General features: G+C 40.4%; 1 long non-coding RNA gene across 1 annotated transcript; it reads left to right on the top strand.

Moving 5' to 3' along the window:
* Window positions 1-6565: 6565 nt before the first annotated feature.
* LOC147315901 (uncharacterized) lies at window positions 6566-10909 on the top strand. The gene is made up of 5 exons (XR_015124325.1): window positions 6566-6747; window positions 6838-6890; window positions 7105-7277; window positions 7685-7815; window positions 9778-10909. It is a non-coding gene; the product is annotated as an uncharacterized LOC147315901 (long non-coding RNA).
* Window positions 10910-24746: the final 13837 nt, after the last annotated feature.

Below are 24746 nucleotides of genomic sequence, written 5' to 3'. Positions count from 1 at the left end.
ACCAACGAACCTAACTGCATGCCTGTGTTCAGTTTGTAGAAGGAAGCCAGATTACTCAGAGAGAACCCACGCTTACACAGGAAAACATGCAAACTCCACACAGAAAGGCACCAACAAGCTGGTCGCGTTGAAACCAACAACTTCTTGCCGAGTGCTGATGATGCTGCAGTTTTTAGTGGACCTTCATTTTTCAGCTCGTAAAACCTGAAAAATAATTTTTCCTGTGACAACACGTTACTCAACCTCTAAATACCTGTTTATGATAATATGCAGGATTGTTTAAAACTCTGAGCACAACAACTGTTTTCTAATTTTGGAAATATAAGCCTCTCTGGATTAGGCTATGATGCAGTATGTTATAAAGTATCACAGTCCCAATGGTTTTCTTTAGTTTCCTGTTAATCCTATAGTTATTTTCTCTGTGTGCCTATCATGTTCTTTAGTGATATTCTGTGTATTTTCCTACTCACTTTACCTGAATTTGATGGAAAATGTCTTGCGGTCGAGGCAGAATGATGTGCAGAAAATCCGATTCTGTTTACTCTAGCCTCTTTAATAACATGACAGTGGATTAAGCCTGCTGTGCTGAAACGACAACATCCTTCTTAAATCTTAAGCGTCCAGTTTAAAACGTTTATTCATTAGCAACTGGGGAATTCAGGGTCTTAGCACAGGAGACAACTTGTGTCAGAAATAGAAGGAGGTTGATCCATGTTGCTGGTAAGTTCTGAAGCGTCTAATGTTTGAACTGAATTAGTCTAAAATGGGAGTGACTGGCCAGATTTTTCCAGGAGGCAAAAGACGATGGAGGGCAGACATGCAGCTGAATGATTTGGTGGGGACAGACCATCTCAGAATGAGCCTACAAGAATAAGAGCAAATAAATCAAACAGAGTGACATTAGCAGAGGCACAGTGATCATCAGAAAGCCCGCTTAGGACAACTAAAAGAGAACAAGTTTGAAGGAAGCTTAAGTTGGCCCTTAAGTACTAGCTATATAACTACAATTTTTTACAGTTAAAAAAAAAGTAAAACATTTTTTTTCCACGTAGACATTTTATCTATTGTAAAGGTGGTTTCTTAAAAAAATGTTTTTGTAATACAATCATAGTTCACAGTTCACCCGTGCGTTAAAAAATATCTGCAGGTTATGGCAGGAAATAGAAAACGCAACATTAACTGCTTTTTTTTTTTTTTGTAAGACAGTGCGTCACTTTGAACTGTGGAATGATTTGATCTCTTTTCCTTTCATAAAGGATGGTTCAGTGGAGCCTCTGGTAAAGTAGGTCATAAAAGATGTACTGCACCTTTCCTTAGTGTTTGGAGGATTCAGCTACAGACCAGCAGATACCTCCAGGTCACTTCTCTCAGTAGAAAACAGATCCCTCATGTGTTTTGTTCTGTTTTTATGTCCTGCTTTACTTTACTTTTGCCTTTTCAGCTGTGGTTGATGTTTCTTGTCTTCTGTCTTCCTCCTTGTCGTTAGATAGTATATTATTAGTTTGTTTTCCTATTTTTGTTGTTCGTTTGGTGATCTTAAATTGAGCTTACCTTTTGCTTTTGCTGTAATCTTGACATAAAAGCCTTCGCGTCTTTTCCCATCATGATGCAAAACAGTATTTTGGCTCAGCTTTCATTCAGACAAGAATTTGCTAACTGAGAACAATGTGGGGTTTAGGGTCACAGTCGATTTGACAGCAGGGCGTCTGCTGATCCTGCTGCTCTGTGTCGCCTCTTTACATTTGACTCTGACAGATTACAGGGAGCCTCCCTGCATGTGCCAAGGAATGCTCTGATGTGACAAATGACCCGGTGCTAAACGACGCTTTGTGTGTCTGCCCACATGTCAGCGAAGGCCTCATTTCATAAATAACACAGGGGACGGCAGGCCTGCTGAAAGAAAGGGACAGCAGTGAGAGACAGAGGCAAACATCCTTCTCCTAACTTCTTCCTGAAAGCAAAGAAATGCTAATTTGCTTCCCCTGTTGCCAAGTAAAAATTTTCATTTTGGATTTTATGCCATTTTAATCGCTTAATTGTTTTTGAAAAAATACTCAAAATTACACAGTGAACACTATTTCATTTTTTTAATGACTATAGCATCTCTAATGCTGCACCACGGGATCATTTTATGTGCAAATATATTTTTCTCAGCCCAAAAAACACAAAGGGAAGGAGCGAGAGAGCAAAGCGGCATACCCCCAACTGAGATTTGCCCCATTTGGCCATAAATATAATCTGTTTATAGATTATAGCCAGAGGAAATTATGAAACCAAACTAAAGTGAGATATCAGCAGGAAGTCTGATCACTAAGTAATTAATTATAACCAGATTTATTGAAATTGAAAACTGTTGCTTGTGCGGTTATACGACCCTTGATTTGTATGTTTGTTTTGCTCCTCATGCTTTGCCTCTCACCACAGCCTGTATCTCTGCAGCTCTGTCTTTGTAAGCCTTTTTTCCCCACACATGGAGTCTAATCAGTAGTAGCAGAGCTTCTTTTGTTATTGTGGGCTCTGTGTTGATTGTGCCAACAGTGGTTCTTTCTTCAGCCAACTGTGCAGGAAGAGTGTAAGTTTCACACCTAACTTCTCTTTCTATTTCTCCATCACCCGTCCACCTACTCGCTCTGTTCCCCCTCTGTGGAGAGCCAACAAAAACACGTCCTCCAGGGTGTAAGTTGGCTCTCTGAGAGCAGAGTCTCTGACTTTCTGTGTTAGACCACTTGAAAAGACCTGTTAACAAAGCAGAGTCCTTTAGATACTAAGCCAAGTGAGTCTGAACCACTTCAGTGGAGCACAGATCGCCAAAAGTGTCACTGTTGACAGCTTCGTGGAGGAAGAAGAAAACAGAAGCTCGAGCCTTTGAGTTTTAGTAGTGTGTGAATGTTTTAACGGCGCCATTCAGGGTTGGGGGGCTTACAGGCATCTATTTATTTCACAGTGATGCACAGCTTCTTAGAGATGATTGGCTGATAAACAGCATTAAGAGTCTGTAGATGTTAAAAAGGCCATAAAGGAGTTAGTTCTCTAACCAGTATGGTAAAGGAAATAAACCAGATTTTATGTCATAAAGTGAAAGTACGAAAGGTGTGTGGTGTTCTTTAATTTTGGAGAAGTGAACTGGTGTCTGGTTAAACATTCTTCAGAAGCCAGCAGGGGGCGACTGCTCTGGTGCAAAAAGAAGTCGGATTGTAGAAATCTCAAAAATGATGCAATTTTACACAATTTCTCACCTCGGCAAAGACTTTCTCTGTGAGTTTATGGTTTCAACTGGTCATTTGTAGTCTTAGTCTTACAGCATGGTGTTCCTTCTGTAGATTGCAGTCATCCATAAAGAGCCTATCGAGCTGGATATGTTTTACAGCGTGCAGTGTCTGGTTTGCTCGACATGTCCGTATTCTAAACACCATGACAGGGATGGCTAAAATATTGCACTTTAGGCTTCAAATCAGGGTACCACAAACCAGGGTGGCTATTTTTTACCTTTTATATACAGAATATGTTATACAGATCCGCACTTGTGCTTTGCTGTCCCGTGTATCAAACATTCATCATGAGCCAAAAAAGTGAAATTATTCCACTTTGAATGCAAGGAAACACACTGTTATTCTTTTATCTTTTTCATGTTGTCTAGTCAAACACAATCTGACACTAAAGTGAAAAAGTATGGATGATATGGTGGCTTTAGAGAAGTCATTCATGTTGAAATTTCACTATTTTTTAAAGACATCTTGGATCCGTATGTCACACCTCGGATTAAACTGAGCAAAAAAGGTTGTTTTAAGAGTTTAAATCTAGCATGATGGCTGGGCTTTAAGATTACTGATTTCTACTGGATAACTGAATATCATCCCTTTTTAGCTGTATTTCTCAGAAAATCCTAGTGTAGCTCCTTTCAGAATTTGTTAAGCCTTTTCTTTACATGAGATTTGTTTCTGGCAATAACAGCAATATATAAAAACCTCAGGCTTGTTTTCTAAACTCATACTGTTTTAAAGTCAGGGGTTGTCAGCCACTGATACCTGGACACGATGCCTCTATGTAATTTGGAATTGTGATGAGTTGGGAATGCATCCCATATCTTTCATCAGTCAAGGAAATCTGGAAAAAGCAAATACAAATATAACTGTGTGTAAGTTTGCCAAGGCAACCTGAACCACCATGTTTTCCTCTTTCCACGATCTGGTCTCTCCCTGTGGAGATGTGTGTGATGTGCTTGCAATGCTAGATAGAAATCTGATAGAAACTGTGCCATCCTGACTCATGGCAGAGTGTCTGATCTGTATCTGGTGCTCAGTTACAGGAAGCCTCTGTTTTCAGACGCAGCTGGAAGAAGGGTGTGGCAGTTTCCCCTTTTGGACTGCAGCTATCAAAAGCCACAACTGGGTTAAATCTCATAACAGAATTATGGGAGGTGTTTAACTATTAACTGGACAAAATACAATGTTATATTTGACTCCAGGATATACTGATGTCCTTATTTTACTCTTTCTGATGTTTAGGAGACAAGTTAATTCATTCACTGAGACAATAATTTCTAGGTAAAAGCTACACTTTGAAAAACTACGTACACCCTTTCTGCTTCCATAAGAATTAGGACGGTAAGTACCAGCCAGGTGCTGCTAATCAAATTCACTTGGTTTGTTGTTCATCAGAAAGCATGACCACCTCTATAATGGCAGAGGTTTTAGTAGTTTGTTGGTGTAGATCAAGTGTGTGTTAACACAGAGCTACAATCTTTCCTGCAGTAGATTCACTCCAATGTCATCTCACCCTGGGTAAACACACCTGAATCAAATGTTTAGTTCATTACCAGGCCTCTGGAGAACTTCATGGCATGTTGAGGAGGTAATTTAACCATTTGAATCAGCTGTGTTGGATCAAGGAAACATCTAAAACCTGTAGGACGCCGGCCCTCGAGGCCTGGAGTTCGACACCTGTGGTTTAGTTAATTGAACCTTTCTTTCTATTGGAGGCTACTGGTCAAATGTCCAAGAACCTGTTTCACACCCCCAAACATTTAGCTTTAGGATATGAATTTAAGCAGCACAGCATGTTCTGTAAGAAAAACATTTTTTTTAAAGGTACCGTTTGACATCGAAACAGAAATCAGAGAGCAAAATGCAGCCACAAGGGAAACGTAAATCATGAAGTTATGCCAATTCAGTCTGCTGTCTGTGGGCTGCCAAAATGAGAGCTGAAGGCAACAAAGCGTATTAAAATGCAAGTTGTTACAAAATACTTCATCAGTGAGTAACCCCTGGGATGAATATAAAGTCTCAAGTTGATTATGTTTAACAGTGTAAGAGTAGCGCAGAGGGTGGATAGCATTTTAATGTTCACATTACTGCTTCTGAGACAGCACATCTATTCATTTATGGACACATTAAACTCAATCACATCTTTGTCACAGTGTCACAGTAGTTCAGTCAAAGCACCTTGCTCTGCTAACGCTCTCAAATTAGAATTAAATTAATCTGTTTTTGCTGAGCAATGAGGTTCCCGCGACAGCAAATTACCCATTTACACTCATCTGAGCACTTATCAGATCTGTGTGAAACCCACACTGAACCAGGAAGAGCCTGGACTGTGCACAGACTGCACAATGATCTCTAGTTTGAAGAATCACTTCTCCTCTGGAGAAACATGGTGCTCATTACATGCTCGCTGCTGATAGCGAAAGCCAATACATCACATTGCCATTTTATTCTGACTGTGAGAGCTCCACGGAGCGGGGCGACACAGTGGATGGCAATGCTGCACAATGGCTACAAAATAAATGTTTACTCAAGCTGTCATATTTTGAAATCCCATCATCTGCTGAGGGCAGCAGCTCTGAATTATTTCGGTGACCTGCACTGAGGAGTTCAATGCCCTCATTTGTATTCAAAAGCAGAACTGAGAAAAATCCATTCTGAGTCGGCAAAAACAGCTTAAAGCACATGATTGCCATGCATTTGTTTATTGGGGTGCAAAGTACAGGCATAAAGCAACATACAGGGGCTCAAACAGATTAATGCAACTGTTTCTTTTAGCTTAAGGATGTTCTTTTATTAAGCAGTAAATCTGGAGCATTTCAGACTGAAAAATTCAGCCCTTCTAATCATGTTTCTGCTGTTAAGAAATGAAAGCCATTTACTTTCCTCTGTGAATCACTTAGGGGCATGAGACTGGTGAGAGAAGTGGCTCAAATATAGATGTATGAAAGCACAGCAGCACCCATGTTCTGTTAACCTCCACTGCTGCAGAAGAAGAAAGGGACAGAAAAGGGAGCAACCCAGAAAGTGGGCTGTGAATCAGCCCACTGCTGCGAGATCATTAGCGAACAAGTGCCATGCCAGTATCAGCTCACTGAATGAACAGTGACAGTGGAGCAGACAAGTCACTCTCTAGTTACTCTCCCCAAGAGAGCCCTTCACTTCCATTCACACAACCTGAACAAAGGCGGCTAAATTAGTCCCTGGACAACTGTCTTGGGGCTTTTTTTGGGGGGGGAGCCCGCTCAGGCGGACTGAGTGCAGAATGACTTCCTTGTGAGCTCTACCACCGGCCTAGATTAGACATTTCTGCCTGCCTTTTTAATCACTTGTTAATTAGCAGCATGGCGACTGGATGAAGTCATTAAGGGGTTCACTGGCAGAAGTAATTAATCAACACCTCAGAGCTTGTTTAATATGCTGAAATCAATACAGCCATTGTTTCTCTTCGGGGTCTTTTATTGAATTTCCTTCTTTCAAGGCCCAGGTGAGCTGATTCAATACTTGCAATTTCACTTGTACTTTTTAATGTGATCAGTTTCAAAAGCTTGTTTCTCTGTTGGTCTCTTTGCTCCAGACTGAGATATCACAACTCCATGCCATCACTTTTGATGTTTTTCTCCCTTTCTGGTCAGTTTTCACATTATATTGATTTCTTTGTGGCAGTTGGCATTTGTTCTCTTATGACCAGTCACACACATAGACAGGTCTGCTGGCAGCATGACGGCATATTCAAGGAAGAAAGCTTATTAAAAACATTGCTTTTGTCAGTAATGCTGTAAAAAAACCTGTGAATATAAAGTGTAATTGAAGTCCATCCATCCACTTTCTCCTGTTTATTCAGGTCCTGGTTGCAGTTTAAACAGAGACAATACCTGCTGCTCATCTGTGTGGTGTTCCCAAACCAGCTGAGGGACATAATCTCTCCAGTGTGTCCTGGGTCTATCCTGGGGCTTTCTCCTGGTAGGAGACGTAGCAGACCTTTCAGTATTCTGCATATCACAGAAATGGCAGGATGTGAGTTGATATCTACTAAAGAACAAATATAAAAACTCTTTATATATGCAAGCAGGGTGAGCCTCTTTGCAAATTTTAGGCCATTACGTAAACAGCTTATATGCTATACTTCAGGATTGTTTATTAAGGTTTGGAGAAAACAAAATAGTTTTAAAATTGTTTAAAACAATCATGGAATAATATTGTTTCTAGGAATCTATATTTGTTTTTGAGCGATTGCCCATCATGATGTGGATAAATAAAGTATTTCTGTTTGGACTGAACCTCCGCTGTGGCTGTGGTCCCTCCTTGGCAGGGGGGAAAAGCAGGGGAGTCACTTTATATGTTATATCCAGGTTTCCTCTAGGCTGGGGCGTAACATTGGCACAACATTTAGTAGAGATGTTTAACCCTCTTTTCATTCCCAGGACATCAAGTGCTATTGTTTTGTCAGAGCGACTGGCATCTCTTGGAAATGCACAAGCTGTCCTTTGACGTCGTTGCCTGGACACACCAGTTGCTGCAGAGCATGAACTGTCCTGCATGCTCCAAAGACAAAGTAAGCATAAAAGAAGGCAGGAAGGAAGGTGTAAGACTGTCAGCTAGGAGAATATAACTCTTCTCCTGTTTGTGTTTTCTTCTCAGCTACATTTGTTTTCAATTGATGATGATGATGATGATGATGATGATGATGATTATTATTTTTAAATTCATTGTTTGGTTAGCTTTAAGCACTAAAACCTTGGTTACCTTGGTGACCAGTCCAGGTTGTATCCCTCCTATGACTCCATGACAGCTGGGATAAGCTCCAGCTGTCATGGTAAGACACCTAAATCATGAGTATATGCCATGACATTGAAATATACTTACTATAAAAATATTTTTACTACCTCATGTTTAGTTGCTATTTTGTATTGAAAGTTAATTAAAAATCGTTTTTTTAAATAAAAAAAAAATCACAACAAATCTAGTTTTTATGATGAGTCTTAATAGAACCGTCATTTTTGACTGGAAACACAAAATGAACACAACATGAGGGTTAACCTCTGACATTCAGAGTCCAGTCTGAAACTCTTCTTGAGAGTGATTGTAGTCACTCTGAGTAGGATTGTGACTGTTGCCTCGCATCAGGAGACACGTACGATCAAAAGTGGACGCCAAGATGTTGAAGGTGTCAGTCCCTCCTATTTTTACTCTAGGCTGACTGAACCATCAGGAGTCAACTGTTTACTTTCTTGATTTCCACTACCCAAAATTAGCATATATTACAGTGAATAGGAAATGAATAGGGAAAAATGTTGAAGAGATGTGGGCACAAATATTAGGTCTTTGGCAACTTCTAAAGAAGACAAATGCTTGATGTAAGTGTTTCTAAACCTGACTGATGTGCCATAACTAGCTGTTTTCATTTCTGTATGACTTCAAATCGATTTTCCCTCATCTAAGTCACATTTTTGCAGCGAGAAGAGTTTGTAGGTCTTCGTCCGATTAATTAACTTGGTGTGGTAACGCAGGTCAAGCTTTTTTACAGCAGAACATGTAATCACATTTTTTGGGCAGACAAATATGATAAATTTGGGGATCAGAGGTAGAGCTGCTCATCTAGCTACTGAAGCCTCAGCAGTTCCTCTGGGAAAATACCGAACCCCAAGTTACCCCATCGGAGTGTGAGTGTGTATGTGAATGTTAGCCAAGCCATTGAGGTTTAGAAAAAAGGGCTTGTGTGAATGTGTGCGTGTGACTGAATGAATGAGGCTTGTGGTAAAAAGTGCTCAGTTAGAGTATAAAAGCCTTATATAAGTACCAGCCTAATCACTGTTTCCAAATGTTGTGCATTAAAACAAGCTGTTAGAGGGTAATCTAAGGCATCCATAAAAAATGAAGACCTGCAGGCTGACACTATAGAGCTTTCAGTGCTTGTTAATGGGGTTTTTTGTCTTAAGCTACTGACTGAGAAAAAAGACTGAGAACACGCTCTCTCTGTTGCAAGAGGACGGAGGGTCACATGCATTCACATACCAACTCTCGAGGGCTTTTGATTGTAACTGTTTTAGGAGGGGGGAGAGCATCCTGATCATGTGTGGCTCTGAAGGAAGAGGAAGCGTTACCGGCCTCACTTCCACCACCCAGATATTCTGGTGATTTGAACTGGCCTGCTTCCAGTCACAAGGCCACTTATCTTGCATTTCCTCAACGTAAACAGTTTGCAGAGCATGAAAGAGCCTTTCATGCTGTAAGCAGCAGCGTTTCCGTAATTATTCTCCAATCTCAGTTTACCCAGTATCTCTGGCAGTGCAGAGTAAGGGTTTGCAGGGATGAAGAGGTCAAACTCTGATGAAGAGTTTTAGCTGAAGACCCTGAGAGAGTAACTCACAGCAGCAGAGGTGCTTGAAAAGCACGAGAATCAGATGTTTAAATTGTTTTATGTCAAGCACTGAGCAGGTGGCTGTGAATTCTCATCTCTCTTGCTGAATCAAGCTCATTATATTCCTGGTTTAACGTTTCTTCTTTCCTCCCTCAGGCTGGTTTGTCAGAAAATACTGCAAAGAAGTAAGAGGAAGTGAAAGACACGAGCAATTCCTGTCTTCACAGTATTTGTTCTAAGTAGTATTTCAAGACACAGAACTTTCATGTTAAAGCTCTGGCTCATGGAATAACAACAGAAAGCATGAAATGAAACAGGTTTTCACATTCATTAAGAAAACAACAAATAACAAGGAAGAAATCCTTTGTTTTGGGAGACTTTGTTCTTGCAGAAGTTTTGACTCTTTCTGGTAGATGAATAGGAGGAGTCGAAGCATGCTCGCTGACCACCCTCTTGGTTTTTCCCAGATGGGAGAATGGGTAGACAGAAGGATAAGAACAAATTTGCTATGATGACTGGGAGAGAAGGCACAGAGGACATGAAGAGCCCTTACTGAGGACTAAACACAGAAATCAGAGGGAGGTGGTGAAGGAAGATTGGGTGTAAGACAGGAATAACATACGAACAAACAATGGTGGGGAAAGGTGTAACACAGTGGTCATGAAATTCCATTTAGAAGAATGCAAACCAAAGATAAAATTTATAGATAAGGATTTTTTTTTTAACAAAAAGAGAGAAATAAGATTGCAAGAAGAAGGAAAAGGATGAAAGTCCGGACATGAAAGGGTACAGACTGAAAAGAGGCTGCGACAGTTTTGTGGCTGATAGAAGTCACAGCATGCATGAAGAGAAACCAGGTCAGCTCTTTAAATACACTGGACCAAAATCAGCCCCGATGACAACCAGCTGGCTAGAATTTCTCTGGTCCAGCCACGAATTAAATGATCCAACAAGGCCGACTAAGGAGAGACATCACAGCAGAAAAGTGACAGGTTTGCCACCGGTAACACATTCTCCTCACGGATGATGACAGGTCCACACTGAGCACATGTTACAGACTGAAAGAGACACCAAGGCAGATGTTATGATGCTTGCAACATCATCCAGCATGACCAGTATGGCAAATCCTCAGACCCACTGTCACACAGTCTGGTCAGAAGTATGCAAACTAGCAGCCCACTGGACAGATTGATATCTCTGAAGTTTAACTGACTCTGGGTTTCACTGTGATGATGGTCCCTTAATCTGAGCATACTGCAGATGTATAAGCGCCACTTGTCTTTGAATTCAGTTCACTTTGTCAAACTATTAAATATATCAACTTTTGTTGCAATTCCCATTTTTATTAGATGCAGAAGGAACACAGATGGCCTTGTTTATAACGTTTTCTCTTCAAAGCTTTAGATTTTTGTAGAAATCATCAATGTTCCCAAACACAAGTGCAAAACTGTCAGTGTCCTTGCAACAGTTGGTCACAGTGAAATTAGCCGAGTTGAGAAAATTCCCTCTCCCCTCCTTTTGCAACAGCTGTGAAACCTGACGGCCTGTTTTATGAGGAAGAGCTGCTTCAGTTCAGAAGTTCGCTGTGAGAAATTCCTCCCACAGTTTTTGTTTTAAATTAATATGCTTCTGTTTTATTCTGTTTTCTTAATACTGTTAGGTGATCTGCAGGCAGTGATGTCCAAACATTTCACGAGGCTGTGGAGCAGCTTTTTAAAAGTTACACAATACCTTCATTTATTATTGCTGTAACAGTATAATCTGGGAGAAAGACAGATTGCTGACAAGGCAGGATGAAACTGCTGATTACTGTAGTCTCATATGGGAGTTGATTCATTTTAGTTTTTCTATTTTGTTATTGGATCAGGGCTGCAATTGATTCTACTGTGTGGCATTTATTTTCTCAAAATGTGTATCATAAATTAAAAAAGGTATAATATTATTGTTTAATCTGACCAAGAGTCCAGACTAAAACAATACTCAGTTCACTAGCTTAAAACACAAAGAAAAGAAAAATAACTCAGAAATTGATGCGATTATTTCTGTAAACACACTCATTTTCACTTCTTTCAGATCCAGTTTTTCACCACCAAGTTTATTTTAATTTGGTAAAACTAAACTATGACCAGAGAGAAAACCTGTTCTAGTTACCTGAAATAATAATGAGTAAAACTAGATTTAAACAACAACTATGTGAAATAAACTAACTATGGTTTGTTCTCCATGACCACAAGTCTGTTGCCATGATTACCTCCATATTATCATAAAACAAATATTAAGATGAACACTGAAACTAATAAAAACTAAACATAACTAAACTGAAAGGAGCAAACCTACTGTTATCAATGTAAACTAGTTAAATATGTTTTAAATAGATTTCACTGCTGTAACACATGCATGTACAGGATGTTTAATATAAGGTATGGCCTCCGGACAGACCGTGACTCAGTGCAAGCAGTCACAGACTGCTCGTGGACTGCACAAGTGTCCAGATCTGGTTTTCAGGAATTGCTCTCCATTCCTGGAGAAGTGCAGCCTGCACACATTCAGACATGTTCAGCTGGAGACATAGTGGGATTAAAAGCTGGCCAAGGAAATATCTGGATATCCTCTGTATAGAGGTGGGAATTTTCCTGTTGAATCAGGTTGGACCACACACCCTCATTACCTCTGTCAGATCAGATACAAATCTGCAACACTCTAGCATGTCTAAAGGTCGGTCTCGGTCAGCTTTAATCAGTTGTGGCACAATGATATTGTTGTCCATACAAAGGTTTTTTGTGCTTTGAGATCACGTGCTTGAGAACTCAGTAAACGGAATCAATTCTGAGTTAATTTGTGTTTGTGGTGAACAAATGATCAATCCTGGCACTGACTACATAACACAACATAACACATAATATTTTGAATATGTAATTTACAGACAGCCTCAGCCTTTAAAGCAAAGCGTGAATGCCAGTTTGAAATAATCATCAGTCAGCAGTTTGTTCTTTATAGTTGCAGCACCTGGCTGACTTGCTAATGCAGCTCATGAAATGCTGCTCTGTTGTGCACAATCTGCAAAATCTCAAACGTAGCTGAACTAAAAGCTCTCTCCGTCCAGCTCCTCGTACTCTGAGAGAATAATTGATCGGCTCTGGAGTTTATTATCAGGAGTTTCTCCTCGCTGGCTGTCCAAATATACTGAAAGCTGGAGAGAGGAGTGGAGGAGTTAATACTCTTGGGAAAGGTGCCTACACAGAAAACAGGCAAAGAATTCAGAGAGAAAAAAGACTGGAAGGAAAAAGAATGTAGGGAGAGATGGAAAATGTTGCTTCTGTGTTTATATGATTGTGGAAAAAAAGTTTTAAGGGAATGAAGAATAGGTTGGACAGCACCGAGTGTGGCGTCCTCAGTCAAACTGCCCTGGAGGGAGCAAGACTCGTGTTAGAAACAGTGAATTAATGCTTATAAAATCTCCTTTGATGAGGTTTAAAATAAAATACAAAAAAGCAGAAGAATGAAACGAGCGGGAAAAAAGTAGCTGCTTGAGACAGAAAAAAAGAAGAGGTTAAAGAGGGAAAGAAAGCTGGAAGCCTCATATTCTCCTTTAGTTGATCTCCAGCGTGTCGCAGAGCTTGCTGGCCCGCTTCATTGCTTGCAGGTGTAATAACACTGACTGATCCAGGGCTAGGCTTTTGGAGTTCAGGGTAACCAAGCAGAGGTGATATTTCTACGTCTCTCTCTTCTGGAAAACTTAGCTCAGCTGTGGTCTGCAGACATTTAAAGGATCTCAGCTGGTAAAATGTCTCATATTGCCACCTCTTCATCGTCCATTAACAGATGAGCCGAGGTGCAGCCGCCATTCCTGGCTTGCTTTGTTATTGCATTTTACGGCTTTTCTGCTGCATTAAATCATGTTAGGAGCCCTTGGCCGGACAGCGGCTTGAAAGTATGTGATCATAGGCACAGCTTGCTTGTATCATTAGCAGTGTAATGGTTTAAAGTCCTGTTTTTGTGTGACTTTAGGTCAAGTCTAAGGCCAAATTCAGAAGTTCGATGACTTGTTTTAAATCTTACATTCAAGATCAGAATGTCCTGTTATGATTCTCTCTCTTTTTTTAATCATCAATCATAATCTGCAGTAAGATGCAGCTAAAAAAATCTGCAAATCTTAAATTTAAATCTCATGTAATTACAGTAACTGAGGCATGAAATGCTACAAACGTAACTATTTAACTGGTGTAAAGTGAAGTGAAGGTAATTTAAACCAGATGGTTGCTGACTCTGGGTCACTGGGGGCTCTCATTTCACATCTGCTCTCCCGGACCAAATAGAAACAGATGTTATGAGTCAGAACAAAGCTACTATAGAGATGTTTTGTCAAATAAACCCTACAATCAAACACTCATGGCTGATAAGCAACGAGGGTCTGGAAGCTGATTTTTTTCTTTAAAGATTTTGTATTCTCATTCTTACCAGATGGCTTTTCTCATTATGCAGGATAAAGCAAACACTGCGTCAAACTGTGCAGCCCAGCAGGCCTGCAGAGACTCTGTGTTCCCCAATAAACACAGAAAACCACAGTATTTTTCATTATTGTGACTAAATGAATGAAGCCAAATAAAAATTCCTCTCAGTTTAAGGAATTTCAACTTCAGTTATTGATGTGAACTGCTGCTGCTTGCGTTTCTGTCCATAGGAGCTGTAAAAAAGGCACATGATGATAATAATTACCATAATTTCCAAAATCAGCATCATGTTTTATTGATCAGAGTACAGAAAACTTTTAGTTTTTCTGAAAAATTTGTGTTTGCTGAGCTCACAGAGGAAAAAGCAAGAAGCTGCAAGTCTTCCATCCAGAGGAGTCGCCCTCTGCTGGTCTTTCTGTGGGGACTGGTTGTGTGACAATCACCACAGGAGGAAGGACAGGACACACACAGGAAGACCAACATTTAAATCATGGTGGTTAATTGATGGTGGTCATACACGAGAAGGAAGCAGGGATAAAGTACATATGAGTGCAGTGAACTGAGAAACCAGTTAGAAATGATTTACTGTTGCCTTCACACATCAACAAGACATTTTCACCCAGTGAACTGCTGCTCACTGGATGTTTCCTCTTCCTCAGACCAGAGATGGTTGTGTGGGATGAATCCAAGAAGATCAGCAGTTTCTGAAATACAGCACCAACAACCACGCCCCATTCAAAGTCACCTAAATCACTGTTTTTCCACTTTTTCATCCCCAGTTTGAACTCCAGCAGCTCATCCTAATCATGTCCATGGAGTTGCCATGTGAGCCATGTGATTGGCTAATTACATAATCGTGTTAATGAAGAGTTGAACTGGTGTACCTATCAAAGCTGCCATCATGGACATGGATCATTATTTTGGCTAACCCGCTCTCTGAGTGCTTCCTCTCTACTCTGTTACACGTTTGTTCACACTGTCATCTTACAGAGCCTCAAATGCTCCAAACATGCACTTAGTAGGTTGTCGACTTCACTTATTCACACAATTGCTTTGAGCAAAAGGCAAGCTTCTGGGTAACCCATCCCCAATAATTCGATTCAATACTTAAGAAACAGACTGACACAAAATTTACACAAACACCCACTTTAATCTAAGACTTTTTCGAGAAAACAACACTGCGTTTCTTTGATGAGGTCCCACAGAATAATTGTGTATACAGCCTGTTAATGACAACTGTAAGTGTAGCCATGGCCCTAATGCTCCTTTTTTTAAACATACCAAGCTATAAAACATCCTCAAATTCAGGCACCTCCACATCTGTAAGATGAAAAATGAAGAGTTAATAGCCTCTTTGAAGAATTTCCCATCATGCCCAGAATTAGCCAGTGTGGTTTTATCAGTTTTATCTTTTATCTGATTTGCGAACCCTCATCTGTGATTGGCCCTGCAACCCAAGAGCTAATCAAACATCTGGGCTCTTTGCTGCACTCCATCCTGATGACAGAGGCCTCTGTGCTGGCTGAGATTAAATTTGTCCACCTTCTGTGCGTCATGGTGCCTCGGCCTAACCATCCCTTGTTGACGTATTACAGTACCTGTGCTTCCTGATACAAAATACAGCAAAAACCCACCAAATTAAGTCAAATCTCTTGTCATTCTCACACCCTGAAAAGCCACCAAGTGGGCTGGATTTGATTATTCGTCATGGTGGTTAGAACAAGGGCGGTGAGGACTCTTTGCCTCTTTTAAATCTGCAGGAGAGAGCAATCACAGAGGACAGATTACATTTTCATACCTGATACAGATCAGAAAAGGCTGAACTTAGCTGTGAAATTCAGCATAAATTTCCTCTGCTGGAAGAGGTTTTAGAAGCAGCCAGCAGACCAGCCTGCAGCGTGTAAAACTGAAATCAAACACTAAAATATGATCATCCAAGATCCAGAGATTTGGATGAGGGAGAAAGAGGAGAATACACTTCAGATACTGCGCTGCCAGAAAGCTACATCAGCTTTTATTGACAGGGATCAAACAGACTTCCATATGAAGCTGAAGATACTCCGTACTGTACTTTTTGCTTGGTTTTACACACTGAGGAGACCATTTGCAGTAACACTAATGGAACTGCTTGCTGAGAAAGTGATAGTCCACTTGGTCCAAGGGAGGAAGAAAGAAGAAACAAGTGAAAATAAACCAAAACTCAACGAGGAAATTTATGATTTAGAAGAAAATTGAGAAACGGAGTGATAAGACGTCAGAAGGGAAAAACAAGGTGGAATGATGTGTGCAGACATGAAACGGGATCAGATTTAGGGCATTTTCTCAATGAAGTGTGTATAATCATCAAGTATAATGAGAGTTTCAGACAGGAAATTAAAGATGCAGTGATAAGAAAACTTTAAAATCCAGCATTAGGAGAAGTTTTTTCAGCTTTACTCCAAAATCATATCCAGGAGGTTCAGCATATTTATTCATGTTCTGATGGTTCATGCATATTCAAATATGCATTTTATATCACTTGAACATAAAGATTAATATTATGCAGCTGTTTGCAAAAGCTTAGATTTTAGATGTGAAAAGAAATAAATGTTAATGTGCTGCTGCTTAAATGTTCAAAAGGCTCAGCACCCGGCACAGATTTTACTAATCCTCCCAAACAAACAAAAAGCTTTTACTCATGATCAACTTTAAGGCATCGCTGCTTCTTTCAGTGGGGAGCACAAGTACAAGAATACTGCTGCAGTTATCTGCACATCAAAATATGAAACACCCAACATACCCACCGCGCTCACGGTGGGTATGTTGGGTGTTCATTGGTGTACTTATGGCCTGCTATCACATTATGTGGCCTGCTGCACATCTGCAGTTCTGTAGATGCAATTGCCAAATGTGGGCAATTAATTTTTGATTGAGTTTGAGTTTTGACTGAAGTAATCCATAAGTGTTCAGATTAAAGTGTATGGACTCGTAATAATTTCGTGAGGACCGGACTCAAATTCAGGGAGACATCCAAGTATTTTTTTTTTAAGCTTTAAGGTCTCTCTGTCTCTCCCACACAATTTAACACACAAAGGAGAAAAAAAGGTGAAGGTACTGTAGGTCCTTGAGTGTTAGATCAATGTTCTTGGATAAAATATGTGAACACAGCTGGTTAGAATGAAAGCACTCCTGTTCTGGAAATGACCATTTGCCCACAAATGGAATGTCTCCACTCCTGCAGGATACCTTTAACCAAATGTGCAGCTTGCAATGGCAACTGAAGTAAAGCATTTCACAATTACATTCAATTACACCAAGATATAACTAAAACTTACCTCCATATGTTGCCCATGATAAGTGCCCTGGGTCATCCAGGAGCCCTGGGGAACCCCTGGGAGAGGACCAGCCACCTGGAGGTTTGGTGAGTTATAGATCAGCATCTGCGTTGCCATAGCGGTCTTTAAAGCTGATGCTAATTTTGCAGAGGAGTAAATATGCTGTGCTGAATCACTGGCACAGAAACATCACCAGTGGGGCTGAAGTAATGCCCTTGTGATGAGACATTTTCAAAGAAGGGGAAACCAATAAAAGAAGGAAGTAAAAGACAAAATAAAACAGGAAGTAAGTGAACCTAAACATAAAAGTTTAAAACCATGACAGGACTCAGTACTAATCTGACCCGACTCTGAGCTTTAACACCTTATCTTATCCATCAGAAGGGATACTTGTAATTCTCAGAAATGCTCATTCAACCTTGAAGAAAAAACAAATCAGAATTTCTTCCTCTAAAATTTATAAATGTTTGTTCCCATGCTTGTTTATTTGTTTTTAACGAATCTGTTTAATAATCCAGTTATTTTCAAGCTAAGAGAAGAAGAGGTGGCCCATTAGAGGCCACACATCCTCACGCGTGATTTGTCCCTGGAGATGACCAAGGACATGAGAGACCAGGCAGTTAATCACAGCCTTTATTTATGCACAATGACACCAATCTTATGGCGTGTTTAGAAAAAGGACAAAGACACAGAGAATCGTGTCAAAATCTCACGTTGCTGGAGCGACACTTCCAACTGCAATCTTTGCATTTTGATTTTCTGATGATGAAATCCTCTGCCACAGCTCTCCAGGGCCTCTGCAGTCACACCCTCGTTTTTATTAACACATTGCTTTTCCCCTCCTTCCTCTGTCTTTGCCCATCTCTCTCCTGCCACATCTCCCAAACTCCATCATTTCCCCTCTGCGCTCAATTTGCCTCCGTTTTTATTCCCTCTCCCTCATTATTCCTCTTCTCCCTAAAGGATGCAGAGAATTAGAGCACAACTTCCTCCCCCAGAAACACAGGCTTGGTAAAGCTTTGAGTTTCAGAGGGAGCTCAATCAGAACTCCCTCTACTTTCAGAGCACTTCAGCTCTGTGCAGCAGTAAATTGCCTTTCCTTGCTCTTTGTGCACTGCTGTGCAGAAAGAGCTTCATGGTGAAGTTAAGATGCCGGCACTGCGGTCGGCAAACTTCTCAGCGGGTTGCACTTTTGAAGGAGCCTTATTTTTTTATAATTGTAACCATAACATCACATCCCTACCCTTCCAGATTCCCAGTGCTGTTAAGATTTAATGAGATTTTGCATTTCAGATAAAAATCCATTCACAATAGTTTGGAGAATCCTCAAAGGCACACATCCTAAATAGAGTATTTCTTGGCTGGTATGGTGGCGTTTAAACATCAACAAACTTATTTCCTGCTTTTTAGTGAATTTAGCTGGAAAGTGAAGAGATGTGGATCAGAGCAGTGACTCACTCCCTCCACGGCCACCATCCTTCAGTGAGCGGCTTCCCTCCTCTCACTGTTTCCAGCTAGGAAAAAACTCAAATGAGACTCAGTTTGTTTGTTTTTTATTTAAAAATTATGAAACATACACATATGGAAATATGCACGACTATCTGCACTGCTAATATGATTTCACAGCACTGTTTTTGTTCCACAAAAGGCACTAAGTCAGGCATGAAAATTTCCCTTCCTTTCTTCTTCCTCCATTTTCATTTTTTCTTCTTTTTTAATAAAAGAGCAGCTGGACTGATCTTGTAGTCTGAGTGCTGCAGGGCACAGAAACATTCGAGGATTCAATTAGACATTTAATAACCTTTTCTTCTTCTGCTTCTTTTTTTAAAATTTTTTTATCTCCAGACGCCTGTTGATGCCAGAAGCTTTCTGTCGCCAGCACAGGCTTAAAAACATGTGGCTGTATTTGCCTGTGTGAGTAAAAGGTGTGTGATGATAAGCAAAAGGTGCTACACTGATTTCAGAGACAGATGAGGAAGCGAGAGCTCCTGGGACGCCTGGCGTACAGATCAGCTCATGGGTGCCTGTGTGTGAGAGAAAAATCGCTGCTGCCATCAGTTTCCCAGAACCTCATCTGCGCTTTATCATATCGGCTTCCTGGCAGCATCCTGATGATGTCATCGGTGAGTCAGGCTGTGGTCTGCCTGACTCCTCAGTTTAGATTTGATCATCACCTCCTTCTGCTTGACTTTAACGTCAAAATCCGTTAAGCTGACGTTAACTTTAACCTCAGGTTTTGGAGCTATTTTTGGATTTTGGAAGTTTTGTCTCCGATTTGATCTTTGCACTCAAAGGTTAATGCCAAAGCTAGAGAAGCGTCTAGTAGTTTGTAGGTTGCTGAGTCAAGGAAATCTCTAGTGGGTTCTGATCCCGAGGTGTCACATTAACACAGGGTTTTCAGCTTCCTGCATCTTACCACTACACACAAGGTAGCTTTTGGCACCAGACTGTGCACCAAAAAAATACTGGTAGATTCTTTTAGAGTTGGAGGGTTGTCAATCAGAAGACCACATTTCCTTTCAGCACTATTGCTTTTATTAAAATATTTCCTGTCACAGCATTAAAATGATGGTAAACCCTGATGCAAAATGCACCTCTGCCACATGTATGTTTATGACATACCTTGTCTTGGAGTTGGTGCCATGGTGCAAGGGATGCAGCTACTTTCTCCATCTGCTTTGATACAGCCTTATAGGTCTCATTTGGACCTCTATGTTTTCCACTTTGTTCTCACTTGCTGTTTAGTTTTGCTCATGTACCAGAAGCTACCTAAACAGGTTTAGGAAAAGATTGTAGTTTAAGTTAAAATGTTGCATACTGAAAAGGGAAAGGTTGGGTTTCGGTCTGTTGCTTCATAGCATAGATGCCAGAGCGGTTTTGAGGCACTGCTGGTTCTGAGAAAACAGCCGTATTTTACACCCTGAAGTTAAACTGTGCAGGTTATGCTTTCAAGCACAGTGCTTCCAGTCTGAGGTCATGCTATGCAGCAGCGGAGTCTGCATGCATCAGCGCTGTGTGTTTCTTTTCACTTTTCACTGGGCTCGATGCACTGCCGTCCTTAACTAATGAGTCCAGCTCTCGAGCTCATTTGAGGGTCAAATTTTGTGCTGAACATTTCTTGTTTGCAAGCTCTTAGTTATTCCCAGAGTGATGCAGTGAGGCATAAATATTCAGTCTATACAATACAGTGTGCAATAAAATGCAATGAACAAAACATCTTCTTTTTCTCAAATATATGATTATAAAGACATTAAGTAGGAATGCATTCAAAATAATGCTACAGCCCACAGACAGAGGGAGGCAGGAAGATCTTCAACAGTACATTTTTTCCTCTTAGTAAAAAGAATTCTCTGGAAGAGAAATTGGAAAACTGCTCCGTGGTCAGAATGACTCAGCTGTCGCTCTCTGATTCATGTAGACCTGGATCAGACTGTAGGTGGGCGTAGCCTGTCCTGCGTCCAGCAGAAGCTCCAGGTGCTTTTACTTCCCACGACGGATAAACAATTAACAGCTTTCTAAGAACAGCTGTGTGAAGGAGAACCATGAAAAATGTCACTTCTCCGGCTCCTGTCACCTGGAACGAATTACAATCCTGCAATTTCCAAACGGGCACGAAAGAGGACAATGAGGGCCTGTCTATACAAGCAGGGAAAAGTAAACCTGGACTCACTGCACGGAGCGTTCGTTTTTCCATTTTCACTGTAACTGGTTTCACTCTCTTTTTGGGAACTGACTGAAATATAAAAGCTGAAGTTTCATAACAAGTTAATGTTACTACTCGAGTCTCTATGATTAATGGAAAGAATACACTATTAAATAAATTAGAATGAATAAAAACATAAAAACACATTACAGCGCTCAGGTTTGACCCCAGCTAAATATGAGATAACCAGTTTAACTGCACTTTTCTTACTGTGGAGAAACTAGCTGTTGTTACTTTGAGCAGACTCCTGAGCTTAAACAGGATGTCATGGCTACACATGAGACAAGCAGGGACTACTATTATCATCATCCTTATTATTAATGAGTGCTGAAGTCTTCCAAAGGATGCAACTGCGGAACGTAAAGAGGAAAGGGAAATAGTTTTCAAGGCTGAACACCTAAAGTACACACAGAAAAAAAAAAAAAAGTAGGCCGAGCTCTCTCTCCCTTCCTGGTTGTAATTTGTTTCCAGGACATGGATGCTCTGCAGCACACACCACACTGTGAAGCCTTTTTAAGTATGCACACACTTCAGGCTGAAGGCTTGGCCGATCTGTTCTTATTGCAACAGCAAGTTAAATCTGCTCTGATGTAACAGGATTCAGGTGTTTATTGTTCAGCATTTCTTCACACTTACATACCAAGAAGACTTTAACAAACGCCAGAATTCTGTGTCTGTGAAGCTGGAGAGGTTGTGTAGGTTTTGGACTCTCTGTTGGCAAAGATCTGCGGAAACAGAGCCGAAGTCCAAAAAGCTGCATCTCTTTCCCTTAAAAGGTCATTGGATTGTTATCAGAAAGGAGTACGCACCGACTGTCTGCAGAAAACACACATACACAGTTTTTACACTCCCACACCTGCGGGAGAAAACGACTCAGGCATATGACTGTCTCTGACAACTTTTTTCTTTCTTTCTCTCAGAGTGAAGAGGTCCATAAATAAATAAATAAGTAATTAAAAAAAACATCCCAGAGAAAGAGAGAGAGCTGAGAGCTTCTGGTCTGCTGATGCCAGATATCTGTTTATATTAATGAGTTTTAAACAAGCAGAATTCCAAATTTTTAACAGTAACTTCCTGTTATCATAACAGACGACTGCTGCATTAGTGTTATCATGGGTGTTGATTTCAGGATGATTTAGAGCACATGTACTTCTTTCACCTCACCCCCATCTGGTCCCGGCAGATGGCTGCCCCTCCTTGAGCCTGATTTCTTCCTGTTCAAAGCGAGTTTCTCCTTCCTACAGTCACCAAGTGCCAGTCATTGCTGGGGTTTTCTTTTTATCATTGCAGGGATTTTACTTCATCAAAAAGGTCTGACTTTGTACAGCCTCTGAATCTTTTTGGTTAGGCGTAATCATCTCTGCTACAATAAACTTGAAGACCCAGAGAAAAAAAAAGATATTATAACATATCTACATATATGCATGCAGATATGTGCAAAATGTAAATAAAACTGTTTCCACATCAGTGCTGCAAACGTCATAAATCGGTTTAAAAACTGAACTGTGTAAGTAAAGGAAAAAGAACAGTCTAAGAATATATTCAAGAAAGGAGCAAAATCTCACAAAAACATTAAAAAGCTAAACAAATTTTGCAGCATATATTTCTTAAACGTACCTCTAAATTTTTCCCAAACATACACACACTTCCCACATGCTCACTGAGCGTAACTCTCCTCTTGTTCCTAATCGTGCCCATCTCTGTGCTTAACAACTGAAACTAGAAAAATTTGCATTTCCTGCGAAAATGCTGTGTGGATGCCTTAAAGCTGAAGATGTCTGCAGAAAAAAGCTGAAAAAGTTGAAAAAAAAATGTTGCCCTGAGCAGGATTCGAACCTGGCCCTCCTGGTCTAAGGGTGGCTATTTAGGTCACTGAGCCAAAGTCATTCTCGCAAAGAAGAGGTGGAGAGATTGACAATTGTGCTGAAATGAGCAGAAGCTGATGAGAATTGTCCTGATAAGTGGTGGAAAGGCTGAAAATGTTTCAGAAGTGGTGAATAAGCAGAATTTGGGCAGAAAAGAGGTGAAAACTCTGAATATTTTGCTGAAAAGAGTTCAATCAGCAGAATTTTGCTGAGAAGAGGTTTTTTCTGAAAAGAGTTCAATCAGCAGAATTTGTGCTGAAAAGAGTTCAATGAGCAGAATTCTGCTGAAAAGAGGTTTTTGCTGAAAAGTGGTGAAAAAACTGAAAATTGTGCTGAAAAGGGGTGAAAAAGCTTAAATTTGTGTTGAAAAGAGTTAAAAAAGTTTAACTGTTGATTGAAAGAAATGTTGCCATAAGCGGGATTTGAACCCGGGCCTCCCAGTCTGAGAACTGACGCTCATCTCACTGAGCTAAAACACAGGTCAGCCCGGCAAGGAAAATCAGTGAGGCCACTGATGATATGGCAGAAATGGGCAAAAAATATTGCAAAAAAAAATTCAATATCTCAAAAAGTATAAAAGTTATGAACACCAAAAGTCATAGCCGGCATTAGCAGAAAGAGCAGAATTTTTTAAAGTTTGAACGGTGAAAATCGGATGAAAACTGTGGGAGTAGTTAAGTGCCAAAAAGTGTACGGAAGCAACTAGAATATAGTGGAATAAAGAATAAAGAGAAACAGGATCTCAATAGTGGGGCATCCACACAATAAATGCTCTGTGAGAAACTGATATCGCACATCCTGTTTCAGCTGTTTGACCCACTGTTTACATTCTTGCTCTCAAGCTGCGCAGAAATCCATGTCAGCGCCAAACACGGAGAAAATACCGCAGAATGATCGGCTACTGCCCTCTGCTGGTGAGACACAATTACTACATTAGAATGGACTTTCATTGTTTTTTCCAACTGAATTGAACCACGTGTTCTTGTCAATTTTTAAAGGTTAACTAAAGAGATAAATAACCTTTTACAGGAAGGAATCTGTAGATTTCACAACATGAGGTCCACTGTTCACAGACCAGTGAGGCGATGGGGATCATGTCCTCCATTTCATTGACATTAAAAGATATGATATGGATACTTGGTAATGAAAAGTTGAACATATATATGTAGTTTATTAAATATTGAATAAACTGCACACTTTAAAAGCTTAATGCAAGCAAGAAACTGCAAAACTAAATGTATGCAATCAAATATATCAGAGATATTATTATTAATGTACAGAGACCAACTGTTTTGGAAAGAGGTCAAAGTGCTCAATGTTTTGGAGCCCATGTGAATTACAGCCTCAGTTTCATGTTCTTAGCTGATAGTAGTGGCACACGGTGTGGCGTTCTGCTGTTGCATCCTATCTGCTTCAAAGTTTGATGTGTTGTGGGTTCAGAGATGCTCTTCTGCACACTTCAGATGTCACGAGTAGTTATTTGAGTTTCAGGCCCGTCTTCTCTGGCATTAACACAGACGGCTGTGTGGGAAAATCCCAGCAGACCAGCAGTTTCTAATTTTCTTCCCCAGTTTGGGCTTTGAACTCACTGAAAGTCTTGGATTTAACAGCGTACCTTTGGGAACAGGCTCCTGTGACCCAGAGAGTTTTTTTTTTTAGCTTCCTTACGAAAAACCACATTTCTGTTTAACATCATTAACAAGAAAGGACCACACACCACTCGTGTTTTGATTCAGCTGCACTGGCTAAACGTTTACAGTTTGTTTTTACAGCCTTTCATGGATCAGCTGCG

The sequence above is a fragment of the Aulonocara sp. 'chitande type north' Nkhata Bay genome, linkage group LG13, assembly GCF_057382095.1.
Source record: "Aulonocara sp. 'chitande type north' Nkhata Bay isolate Kocher_YH1m ecotype deep benthic linkage group LG13, A_spYH_male_GT1.1, whole genome shotgun sequence".
NCBI lineage: Eukaryota > Metazoa > Chordata > Actinopteri > Cichliformes > Cichlidae > Aulonocara > Aulonocara sp. 'chitande type north' Nkhata Bay.
This window is presented reverse-complemented; position numbering and strand designations above follow the sequence as displayed.